Raw genomic sequence first — 13334 nt, forward strand, 5'->3', positions numbered from 1 at the left:
GGAAGGCATGGTTTGGCAGTTCGGGCTGGACTGTTCCCATGAGGCACAGGATTAGACTGATTTGCATATGGCCAAGTCTGAACTTGCATGGCAGAGTGGGCTAAAGAACGGTGATGGATTAAACCCAGATCTGTTGACTGGGTGTGAGTGTTTGATTGGTTCAGAAGCTCCGGCCATCACCACCCCCTTTTGTACCGGTTTCTATATATCAAAGCAGTACTTTGTGACAGAGCATGTGCATTCACCGATACCAAAGTAGCGTGCAAACAATTTAGCAGGCCTTGAAGGTAATCTTGATAAACGTATCCATCACCTTTTACCGTGTTGGGAACATTGTTGTACATTATTGGAGAAGCCGTAATGTCAATAATACGGGCCTACCCCCTCGCCTACCCACTTAGGAACAAGGTTCGGCTATCTAGATCACCCCACCTGGTAGTACCTTAGTTTATTTATTTAGTTTAGTGGCTGATGCGGGAGATGTTGGCGGATATCTGTTACAGTGCCCGGGCTGTGGAAAATGGGGTGAGGCACTGTGAAGTGGTGCTGCACTACACTCTGTGTCCCCACCCCTTTTTGTACCGCTTTGTTCGCCATAAGTTGGCAGGGTATGCTCAGACGTGAGTCCCTTGCTCACTTTGCCACTGGATTCAAGCAAGCCTGTCTGAAGACAGCTGGAATGCCAGAAACCGGTCCTAGGAAGCTTGAGTCCGGTCCAGGGAAGGCATGGCTTGGCAGTTCAGGCTGGACTGTTCCCATGAGGCACAGGGTCAGACTGATTTGCATACGGCCATGTCTGAACTGGGGTGGCAGAGTGGGCTAAAGAACGGTGATGGATTAAACCCAGATCTTTTGACTGGTTGTGAGTGTTTAATTGGTTAAGATGCTCCGTCCATCACCACCCCCTTTTGTACAGCTTTGTTCCCCATAAGTTGGCAGGGTATGCTCAGACATGAGTCCCTTGCTCACTTTGCCACTGTATTCAAGCAAGCCTACCTGAAGATTGCTGGAATGCCAGAAACCGGTCCGAGGAAGCTTTAGTCCGGTCCAGGGAAGGCATGGCTTGGCAGTTCGGGCTGGACTGTTCCCATGAGGCACAGGGTCCGACTGATTTTCAGATGGCCATGTCTGAACTGGGGTGGCAGAGTGGGCTAAAGAACGGTGATGGATTAAACCCAGATCCATTGACTGGGTGTGAGTGTTTGATTGGTTCAGATGCTCCGTCCATCACCACCCCCTTTTGTACCGCTTTGTTCGCCATAAGTTGGCAGGGTATGCTCAGACGTGAGTCCCTTGCTCACTTTGCCACTGGATTCAAGCAAGCCTGGCTGAAGACAGCTGGAATGCCAGAAACCGGTCCTAGGAAGCTTGAGTCCGGTCCAGGGAAGGCATGGCTTGGCAGTTCGGGCTGGACTGTTCCCATGAGGCACAGGATTAGACTGATTTGCATATGGCCAAGTCTGAACTTGCATGGCAGAGTGGGCTAAAGAACGGTGATGGAATAAACCCAGATCTGTTGACTGGGTGTGAGTGTTTGATTCGTTCAGATGCTACGTCCATCACCACCTCTTTTTGTACCGCTTTGTTCGCCATAAGTTGGCAGGGTATGCTCAGACGTGAGTCCCTTGCTCACTTTGCCACTGGATACAAGCAAACCTGGCTGAAGATGCCTGGAATACCAGAAACCGGTCCTTTGAAGCTTGAGTCCGGTCCAGGGAAGGCATGGCTTGGCAATTCAGGCTGGACTGTTCCCATGAGGCACAGGGTCAGACTGATTTGCATACGGCCATGTCTGAATTGGGGTGGCAGAGTGGGCTAAAGTACGGTGATGGAATAAACCCAGATCTTTTGACTGGTTGTGAGTGTTTGATTTGGTAAGATGCTCCTTCCATCACCACCCCCTTTTGTACAGCTTTGTTTACCATAAGTTGGCAGGGTATGCTCAGACGTGAGTCCCTTGCTCACTTTGCCACTGTATTCAAGCAAGCCTACCTGAAGATGGCTGGAATGCCAGAAACCGGTCCGAGGAAGCTTGAGTCTGGTCCAGGGAAGGCATGGCTTGGCAGTTCGGGCTGGACTGTTACCGTGAGGCACAGGGTCCGACTGATTTGCATATGGCCATGTCTGAACTGGGGTGGCAGAGTGGGCTAAAGAACGGTGATGGATTAAACCCAGATCTGTTGACTGGGTGTGAGTGTTTGATTGGTTCAGATGCTCCGTCCATCACCACCCCCTTTTGTACTGCTTTGTTCGCCATAAGTTGGCAGGGTATGCTCAGACGTGAGTCTCTTGCTCACTTTGCAACTGGATTCAAGCAAGCCTAGCTGAAGACGGCTGGAATGCCAGTACCCGGTCCTAGGAAGCTTGAGTCCGGTCCAGGAAAGGCATGGCTGGCAGTTCGGGCTGTACTGTTCCCATGAGGCACTGGGTCAGACTGATTTGCATATGGCCATGTCTGAACTGAGGTGGCAGAGTGGGCTAAAGAACGGTGACTGATTAAACCCAGATCTGTTGACTGGGTGTGAGTGTTTGATTGGTTCAGATGCTCAGTCCATCACCACCCCTTTTTGTACCGCTTTGTTCGCCATATGTTGGCAGGGTATGCTCAGACGTGAGTCCCTTGCTCACTTTGACACTGGATTCAAGCAAGCCTGGCTGAAGACGGCTGGAATGCCAGAAACCAGTCCTAGGAAGCTGGAGTCCGGTCCAGGGAAGGCATGGCTTGGCAGTTCGGGCTGGACTGTTCCCATGAGGCACAGGGTCCGACTGATTTTCAGATGGCCATGTCTGAACTGGGATGGCAGAGTGGGCTAAAGAACGGTGATGGATTAAACCCAGATCCATTGACTGGGTGTGAGTGTTTGATTGGTTCAGATGCTCCGTCCATCACCACCCCCTTTTGTACCGCTTTGTTCGCCATAAGCCTACGCCGATGACACCCAGCTCCTCTACCCTTTCAGCTCCCTTAGCCCCAAAGTCAAGGAGAACTTCGCTGAGGGTATGAGGGCGGTGTCACATTGGATGATGGTGAATTGCCTCCAATGCAATGTGACAAAAACAGAGGTCATGCTCTTTGGCAAGGCAAGCATCCTTTGGTCTCCTGACTGGTGGCCAATAGATCTCGGCCCAGTACCCACATCCAAACCTCATGTAAAGAACCTTGGGGTGAAGTTGGACCAAAAGCTGACCCTGAAGGAACACACCAACTACATCGCAGGGTTGTGTTTCCACACCATTGGCCTACTGAGACGGGTTTTCCCATATCTTCCTGCCACCTATAGAAAGACACTTGTACAGGCCTTGGTGACCAGCCGCCTGGACTACTGTAACGGCCTGCTGACACTAGCAAATGCTGATGTAGTAGGTCGTTTGCAGGTAGTCCAGAACACGGCAGCTAGACTGGTCATGGCTGCACCAGCCAGGACCCCCTCTAAGCCCTTGCTGAAAGAACTGCATTGGCTTCCCATACGACAGCGCATTAACTTCAAAATCTGCTGCACGGTTCATAAATGCCTTTATGGAGCAAGTCCTAAATATCTATCTCAATCCTTGGAGCTGTATCAGCCCAGCAGGTCTCTTCGCTCAAGCAACCTAGCCCTTTTAAAACCCCCGGCCACAAAGAAGTCTAGACAGGGAGACCGGGCCTTCTCCTCAGTTGGACCTGCCCTGTGGAACAAACTTCCCTTTGATGTAAGAACAACCACCAATCACCTATCCTTCAGAAAGACATTAAAAACCCTTCTTTATCAAGAAGCATTTCTCTCCATGTAACTTCCAGGGATGCACTACCTGACAACTCTATAGCTGGCAAAGCGCAGAGATACCCTTACGGGATTGATTCCTGCGCTATAGAAGAAACTAAAATAAAATAAATAAAATAAATAAAATAAGTTCGCAGGGTATGCTCAGACGTGAGTCCCTTGCTCACTTTGCCACTGGATTCAAGCAAGCCTGGCTGAAGACAGCTGGAATGCCAGAAACCGGTCCTAGGAAGCTTGAGTGCGGTCCAGGGAAGGCATGGCTTGGCAGTTCGGGCTGGACTGTTCCCATGAGGCACAGGATTAGACTGATTTGCATATGGCCAAGTCTGAACTTGCATGGCAGAGTGGGCTAAAGAGCGGTGATGGATTAAACCCAGATCTGTTGACTGGGTGTGAGTGTTTGATTGGTTCAGAAGCTCCGTCCATCACCACCCCCTTTTGTACCGGTTTCCATATATCAAAGCAGTACTTTGTGACAGAGCATGTGCATTCACCGATACCAAAGTAGCGTGCAAACAATTTAGCAGGCCTTGAAGGTAATCTTGATAAACGTATCCATCACCTTTTACCGTGTTGGGAACATTGTTGTACATTATTGGAGAAGCCGTAATGTCAATAATACGGGCCTACCCCCTCGCCTACCCACTTAGGAACAAGGTTCGGCTATCTAGATCACCCCACCTGGTAGTACCTTAGTTTATTTATTTAGTTTAGTGGCTGATGCGGGAGATGTTGGCGGATATCTGTTACAGTGCCCGGGCTGTGGAAAATGGGGTGAGGCACTGTGAAGTGGTGCTGCACTACACTCTGTGTCACCACCCCTTTTTGTACCGCTTTGTTCGCCATAAGTTGGCAGGGTATGCTCAGACGTGAGTCCCTTGCTCACTTTGCCACTGGATTCAAGCAAGCCTGGCTGAAGACAGCTGGAATGCCAGAAACCGGTCCTAGGAAGCTTGAGTCCGGTCCAGGGAAGGCATGGCTTGGCAGTTCAGGCTGGACTGTTCCCATGAGGCACAGGGTCAGACTGATTTGCATACGGCCATGTCTGAACTGGGGTGGCAGAGTGGGCTAAAGAACGGTGATGGATTAAACCCAGATCTTTTGACTGGTTGTGAGTGTTTAATTGGTTAAGATGCTCCGTCCATCACCACCCCCTTTTGTACAGCTTTGTTCCCCATAAGTTGGCAGGGTATGCTCAGACGTGAGTCCCTTGCTCACTTTGCCACTGTATTCAAGCAAGCCTACCTGAAGATGGCTGGAATGCCAGAAACCGGTCCGAGGAAGCTTTAGTCCGGTCCAGGGAAGGCATGGCTTGGCAGTTCGGGCTGGACTGTTCCCATGAGGCACAGGGTCCGACTGATTTTCAGATGGCCATGTCTGAACTGGGGTGGCAGAGTGGGCTAAAGAACGGTGATGGATTAAACCCAGATCCATTGACTGGGTGTGAGTGTTTGATTGGTTCAGATGCTCCGTCCATCACCACCCCCTTTTGTACCGCTTTGTTCGCCATAAGTTGGCAGGGTATGCTCAGACGTGAGTCCCTTGCTCACTTTGCCACTGGATTCAAGCAAGCCTGGCTGAAGACAGCTGGAATGCCAGAAACCGGTCCTAGGAAGCTTGAGTCCGGTCCAGGTAAGGCATGGCTTGGCAGTTCGGGCTGGACTGTTCCCATGAGGCACAGGATTAGACTGATTTGCATATGGCCAAGTCTGAACTGGCATGGCAGAGTGGGCTAAAGAACGGTGATGGAATAAACCCAGATCTGTTGACTGGGTGTGAGTGTTTGATTCGTTCAGATGCTCCATCCATCACCACCTCTTTTTGTACCGCTTTGTTCGCCATAAGTTGGCAGGGTATGCTCAGACGTGAGTCCCTTGCTCACTTTGCCACTGGATACAAGCAAACCTGGCTGAAGATGCCTGGAATACCAGAAACCGGTCCTTTGAAGCTTGAGTCCGGTCCAGGGAAGGCATGGCTTGGCAATTCAGGCTGGACTGTTCCCATGAGGCACAGGGTCAGACTGATTTGCATACGGCCATGTCTGAATTGGGGTGGCAGAGTGGGCTAAAGTACGGTGATGGATTAAACCCAGATCTTTTGACTGGTTGTGAGTGTTTGATTTGGTAAGATGCTCCTTCCATCACCACCCCCTTTTGTACAGCTTTGTTCACCATAAGTTGGCAGGGTATGCTCAGACGTGAGTCCCTTGCTCACTTTGCCACTGTATTCAAGCAAACCTACCTGAAGACGGCTGGAATGCCAGAAACCGGTCCGAGGAAGCTTGAGTCCGGTCCAGGGAAGGCATGGCTTGGCAGTTCGGGCTGGACTGTTACCGTGAGGCACAGGGTCCGACTGATTTGCATATGGCCATGTCTGAACTGGGGTGGCAGAGTGGGCTAAAGAACGGTGATGGATTAAACCCAGATCTGTTGACTGGGTGTGAGTGTTTGATTGGTTCAGATGCTCCGTCCATCACCACCCCCTTTTGTACTGCTTTGTTCGCCATAAGTTGGCAGGGTATGCTCAGACGTGAGTCTCTTGCTCACTTTGCAACTGGATTCAAGCAAGCCTAGCTGAAGACGGCTGGAATGCCAGAACCCGGTCCTAGGAAGCTTGAGTCCAGTCCAGGGAAGGCATGGCTTGGCAGTTTGGGCTGGACTGTTACCATGAGGCACAGGGTCCGACTGATTTGCACATGGCCATGTCTGAACTGTGGTGGCAGAGTGGGCTAAAGAACGGTGATGGATTAAACCCAGACCTGTTGACTGGGTGTGAGTGATTGATTGGTTCAGATGCTCCGTCCATCACCACCCCCTTTTGTACCGCTTTCTTCGCCATAAGTTGGCAGGGTATGCTCAGACGTGAGTCCCTTGCTCACTTTGCCACTGGATTCAAGCACACCTGGCTGAAGATGCCTGGAATGCCAGAAACCGGTCCTTTGAAGCTTGAGTCCGGTCCAGGGAAGGCATGGCTGGCAGTTCGGGCTGTACTGTTCCCATGAGGCACTGGGTCAGACTGATTTGCATATGGCCATGTCTGAACTGAGGTGGCAGAGTGGGCTAAAGAACGGTGACTGATTAAACCCAGATCTGTTGACTGGGTGTGAGTGTTTGATTGGTTCAGATGCTCAGTGCATCACCACCCCTTTTTGTACCACTTTGTTCACCATATGTTGGCAGGGTATGCTCAGACGTGAGTCCCTTGCTCACTTTGACACTGGATTCAAGCAAGCCTGGCTGAAGACGGCTGGAATGCCAGAAACCAGTCCTAGGAAGCTTGAGTCCGGTCCAGGGAAGGCATGGCTTGGCAGTTCGGGCTGGACTGTTCCCATGAGGCACGGGGTCCGACTGATTTTCAGATGGCCATGTCTGAACTGAGGTGGCAGAGTGGGCTAAAGAACGGTGACTGATTAAACCCAGATCTGTTGACTGGGTGTGAGTGTTTGATTGGTTCAGATGCTCAGTGCATCACCACCCCTTTTTGTACCGCTTTGTTCGCCATAAGTTGGCAGGGTATGCTCAGACGTGAGTCCCTTGCTCACTTTGCCACTGGATTCAAGCAAGCCTGGCTGAAGACAGCTGGAATGCCAGAAACCGGTCCTAGGAAGCTTGAGTCCGGTCCAGGGAAGGCATGGCTTGCAGTTCGGGCTGTACTGTTCCCATGAGGCACTGGGTCAGACTGATTTGCATATGGCCATGTCTGAACTGAGGTGGCAGAGTGGGCTAAAGAACGGTGACTGATTAAACCCAGATCTGTTGACTGGGTGTGAGTGTTTGATTGGTTCAGATGCTCAGTCCATCACCACCCCTTTTTGTACCGCTTTGTTCGCCATATGTTGGCAGGGTATGCTCAGACGTGAGTCCCTTGCTCACTTTGACACTGGATTCAAGCAAGCCTGGCTGAAGACGGCTGGAATGCCAGAAACCAGTCCTAGGAAGCTGGAGTCCGGTCCAGGGAAGGCATGGCTTGGCAGTTCGGGCTGGACTGTTCCCATGAGGCACAGGGTCCGACTGATTTTCAGATGGCCATGTCTGAACTGGGATGGCAGAGTGGGCTAAAGAACGGTGATGGATTAAACCCAGATCCATTGACTGGGTGTGAGTGTTTGATTGGTTCAGATGCTCCGTCCATCACCACCCCCTTTTGTACCGCTTTGTTCGCCATAAGCCTACGCCGATGACACCCAGCTCCTCTACCCTTTCAGCTCCCTTAGCCCCAAAGTCAAGGAGAACTTCGCTGAGGGTATGAGGGCGGTGTCACATTGGATGATGGTGAATTGCCTCCAATGCAATGTGACAAAAACAGAGGTCATGCTCTTTGGCAAGGCAAGCATCCTTTGGTCTCCTGACTGGTGGCCAATAGATCTCGGCCCAGTACCCACATCCAAACCTCATGTAAAGAACCTTGGGGTGAAGTTGGACCAAAAGCTGACCCTGAAGGAACACACCAACTACATCGCAGGGTTGTGTTTCCACACCATTGGCCTACTGAGACGGGTTTTCCCATATCTTCCTGCCACCTATAGAAAGACACTTGTACAGGCCTTGGTGACCAGCCGCCTGGACTACTGTAACGGCCTGCTGACACTAGCAAATGCTGATGTAGTAGGTCGTTTGCAGGTAGTCCAGAACACGGCAGCTAGACTGGTCATGGCTGCACCAGCCAGGACCCCCTCTAAGCCCTTGCTGAAAGAACTGCATTGGCTTCCCATACGACAGCGCATTAACTTCAAAATCTGCTGCACGGTTCATAAATGCCTTTATGGAGCAAGTCCTAAATATCTATCTCAATCCTTGGAGCTGTATCAGCCCAGCAGGTCTCTTCGCTCAAGCAACCTAGCCCTTTTAAAACCCCCGGCCACAAAGAAGTCTAGACAGGGAGACCGGGCCTTCTCCTCAGTTGGACCTGCCCTGTGGAACAAACTTCCCTTTGATGTAAGAACAACCACCAATCACCTATCCTTCAGAAAGACATTAAAAACCCTTCTTTATCAAGAAGCATTTCTCTCCATGTAACTTCCAGGGATGCACTACCTGACAACTCTATAGCTGGCAAAGCGCAGAGATACCCTTACGGGATTGATTCCTGCGCTATAGAAGAAACTAAAATAAAATAAATAAAATAAATAAAATAAGTTCGCAGGGTATGCTCAGACGTGAGTCCCTTGCTCACTTTGCCACTGGATTCAAGCAAGCCTGGCTGAAGACAGCTGGAATGCCAGAAACCGGTCCTAGGAAGCTTGAGTGCGGTCCAGGGAAGGCATGGCTTGGCAGTTCGGGCTGGACTGTTCCCATGAGGCACAGGATTAGACTGATTTGCATATGGCCAAGTCTGAACTTGCATGGCAGAGTGGGCTAAAGAGCGGTGATGGATTAAACCCAGATCTGTTGACTGGGTGTGAGTGTTTGATTGGTTCAGAAGCTCCGTCCATCACCACCCCCTTTTGTACCGGTTTCCATATATCAAAGCAGTACTTTGTGACAGAGCATGTGCATTCACCGATACCAAAGTAGCGTGCAAACAATTTAGCAGGCCTTGAAGGTAATCTTGATAAACGTATCCATCACCTTTTACCGTGTTGGGAACATTGTTGTACATTATTGGAGAAGCCGTAATGTCAATAATACGGGCCTACCCCCTCGCCTACCCACTTAGGAACAAGGTTCGGCTATCTAGATCACCCCACCTGGTAGTACCTTAGTTTATTTATTTAGTTTAGTGGCTGATGCGGGAGATGTTGGCGGATATCTGTTACAGTGCCCGGGCTGTGGAAAATGGGGTGAGGCACTGTGAAGTGGTGCTGCACTACACTCTGTGTCACCACCCCTTTTTGTACCGCTTTGTTCGCCATAAGTTGGCAGGGTATGCTCAGACGTGAGTCCCTTGCTCACTTTGCCACTGGATTCAAGCAAGCCTGGCTGAAGACAGCTGGAATGCCAGAAACCGGTCCTAGGAAGCTTGAGTCCGGTCCAGGGAAGGCATGGCTTGGCAGTTCAGGCTGGACTGTTCCCATGAGGCACAGGGTCAGACTGATTTGCATACGGCCATGTCTGAACTGGGGTGGCAGAGTGGGCTAAAGAACGGTGATGGATTAAACCCAGATCTTTTGACTGGTTGTGAGTGTTTAATTGGTTAAGATGCTCCGTCCATCACCACCCCCTTTTGTACAGCTTTGTTCCCCATAAGTTGGCAGGGTATGCTCAGACGTGAGTCCCTTGCTCACTTTGCCACTGTATTCAAGCAAGCCTACCTGAAGATGGCTGGAATGCCAGAAACCGGTCCGAGGAAGCTTTAGTCCGGTCCAGGGAAGGCATGGCTTGGCAGTTCGGGCTGGACTGTTCCCATGAGGCACAGGGTCCGACTGATTTTCAGATGGCCATGTCTGAACTGGGGTGGCAGAGTGGGCTAAAGAACGGTGATGGATTAAACCCAGATCCATTGACTGGGTGTGAGTGTTTGATTGGTTCAGATGCTCCGTCCATCACCACCCCCTTTTGTACCGCTTTGTTCGCCATAAGTTGGCAGGGTATGCTCAGACGTGAGTCCCTTGCTCACTTTGCCACTGGATTCAAGCAAGCCTGGCTGAAGACAGCTGGAATGCCAGAAACCGGTCCTAGGAAGCTTGAGTCCGGTCCAGGTAAGGCATGGCTTGGCAGTTCGGGCTGGACTGTTCCCATGAGGCACAGGATTAGACTGATTTGCATATGGCCAAGTCTGAACTGGCATGGCAGAGTGGGCTAAAGAACGGTGATGGAATAAACCCAGATCTGTTGACTGGGTGTGAGTGTTTGATTCGTTCAGATGCTCCATCCATCACCACCTCTTTTTGTACCGCTTTGTTCGCCATAAGTTGGCAGGGTATGCTCAGACGTGAGTCCCTTGCTCACTTTGCCACTGGATACAAGCAAACCTGGCTGAAGATGCCTGGAATACCAGAAACCGGTCCTTTGAAGCTTGAGTCCGGTCCAGGGAAGGCATGGCTTGGCAATTCAGGCTGGACTGTTCCCATGAGGCACAGGGTCAGACTGATTTGCATACGGCCATGTCTGAATTGGGGTGGCAGAGTGGGCTAAAGTACGGTGATGGATTAAACCCAGATCTTTTGACTGGTTGTGAGTGTTTGATTTGGTAAGATGCTCCTTCCATCACCACCCCCTTTTGTACAGCTTTGTTCACCATAAGTTGGCAGGGTATGCTCAGACGTGAGTCCCTTGCTCACTTTGCCACTGTATTCAAGCAAACCTACCTGAAGACGGCTGGAATGCCAGAAACCGGTCCGAGGAAGCTTGAGTCCGGTCCAGGGAAGGCATGGCTTGGCAGTTCGGGCTGGACTGTTACCGTGAGGCACAGGGTCCGACTGATTTGCATATGGCCATGTCTGAACTGGGGTGGCAGAGTGGGCTAAAGAACGGTGATGGATTAAACCCAGATCTGTTGACTGGGTGTGAGTGTTTGATTGGTTCAGATGCTCCGTCCATCACCACCCCCTTTTGTACTGCTTTGTTCGCCATAAGTTGGCAGGGTATGCTCAGACGTGAGTCTCTTGCTCACTTTGCAACTGGATTCAAGCAAGCCTAGCTGAAGACGGCTGGAATGCCAGAACCCGGTCCTAGGAAGCTTGAGTCCAGTCCAGGGAAGGCATGGCTTGGCAGTTTGGGCTGGACTGTTACCATGAGGCACAGGGTCCGACTGATTTGCACATGGCCATGTCTGAACTGTGGTGGCAGAGTGGGCTAAAGAACGGTGATGGATTAAACCCAGACCTGTTGACTGGGTGTGAGTGATTGATTGGTTCAGATGCTCCGTCCATCACCACCCCCTTTTGTACCGCTTTCTTCGCCATAAGTTGGCAGGGTATGCTCAGACGTGAGTCCCTTGCTCACTTTGCCACTGGATTCAAGCACACCTGGCTGAAGATGCCTGGAATGCCAGAAACCGGTCCTTTGAAGCTTGAGTCCGGTCCAGGGAAGGCATGGCTGGCAGTTCGGGCTGTACTGTTCCCATGAGGCACTGGGTCAGACTGATTTGCATATGGCCATGTCTGAACTGAGGTGGCAGAGTGGGCTAAAGAACGGTGACTGATTAAACCCAGATCTGTTGACTGGGTGTGAGTGTTTGATTGGTTCAGATGCTCAGTGCATCACCACCCCTTTTTGTACCACTTTGTTCACCATATGTTGGCAGGGTATGCTCAGACGTGAGTCCCTTGCTCACTTTGACACTGGATTCAAGCAAGCCTGGCTGAAGACGGCTGGAATGCCAGAAACCAGTCCTAGGAAGCTTGAGTCCGGTCCAGGGAAGGCATGGCTTGGCAGTTCGGGCTGGACTGTTCCCATGAGGCACGGGGTCCGACTGATTTTCAGATGGCCATGTCTGAACTGAGGTGGCAGAGTGGGCTAAAGAACGGTGACTGATTAAACCCAGATCTGTTGACTGGGTGTGAGTGTTTGATTGGTTCAGATGCTCAGTGCATCACCACCCCTTTTTGTACCGCTTTGTTCGCCATAAGTTGGCAGGGTATGCTCAGACGTGAGTCCCTTGCTCACTTTGCCACTGGATTCAAGCAAGCCTGGCTGAAGACAGCTGGAATGCCAGAAACCGGTCCTAGGAAGCTTGAGTCCGGTCCAGGGAAGGCATGGCTTGGCAGTTCAGGCTGGACTGTTCCCATGAGGCACAGGGTCAGACTGATTTGCATACGGCCATGTCTGAACTGGGGTGGCAGAGTGGGCTAAAGAACGGTGATGGATTAAACCCAGATCTTTTGACTGGTTGTGAGTGTTTAATTGGTTAAGATGCTCCGTCCATCACCACCCCCTTTTGTACAGCTTTGTTCCCCATAAGTTGGCAGGGTATGCTCAGACGTGAGTCCCTTGCTCACTTTGCCACTGTATTCAAGCAAGCCTACCTGAAGATGGCTGGAATGCCAGAAACCGGTCCGAGGAAGCTTTAGTCCGGTCCAGGGAAGGCATGGCTTGGCAGTTCGGGCTGGACTGTTCCCATGAGGCACAGGGTCCGACTGATTTTCAGATGGCCATGTCTGAACTGGGGTGGCAGAGTGGGCTAAAGAACGGTGATGGATTAAACCCAGATCCATTGACTGGGTGTGAGTGTTTGATTGGTTCAGATGCTCCGTCCATCACCACCCCCTTTTGTACCGCTTTGTTCGCCATAAGTTGGCAGGGTATGCTCAGACGTGAGTCCCTTGCTCACTTTGCCACTGGATTCAAGTAAGCCTGGCTGAAGACAGCTGGAATGCCAGAAACCGGTCCTAGGAAGCTTGAGTCCGGTCCAGGGAAGGCATGGCTTGGCAGTTCGGGCTGGACTGTTCCCATGAGGCACAGGATTAGACTGATTTGCATATGGCCAAGTCTGAACTGGCATGGCAGAGTGGGCTAAAGAACGGTGATGGATTAAACCCAGATCTTTTGACTGGTTGTGAGTGTTTGATTTGGTAAGATGCTCCTTCCATCACCACCCCCTTTTGTACAGCTTTGTTCACCATAAGTTGGCAGGGTATGCTCAGACGTGAGTCCCTTGCTCACTTTGCCACTGTATTCAAGCAAACCTACCTGA

Source organism: Lissotriton helveticus, chromosome 2_2 (genome assembly GCF_964261635.1).
Source record: "Lissotriton helveticus chromosome 2_2, aLisHel1.1, whole genome shotgun sequence".
NCBI classification, from domain to species: Eukaryota; Metazoa; Chordata; class Amphibia; order Caudata; family Salamandridae; genus Lissotriton; species Lissotriton helveticus.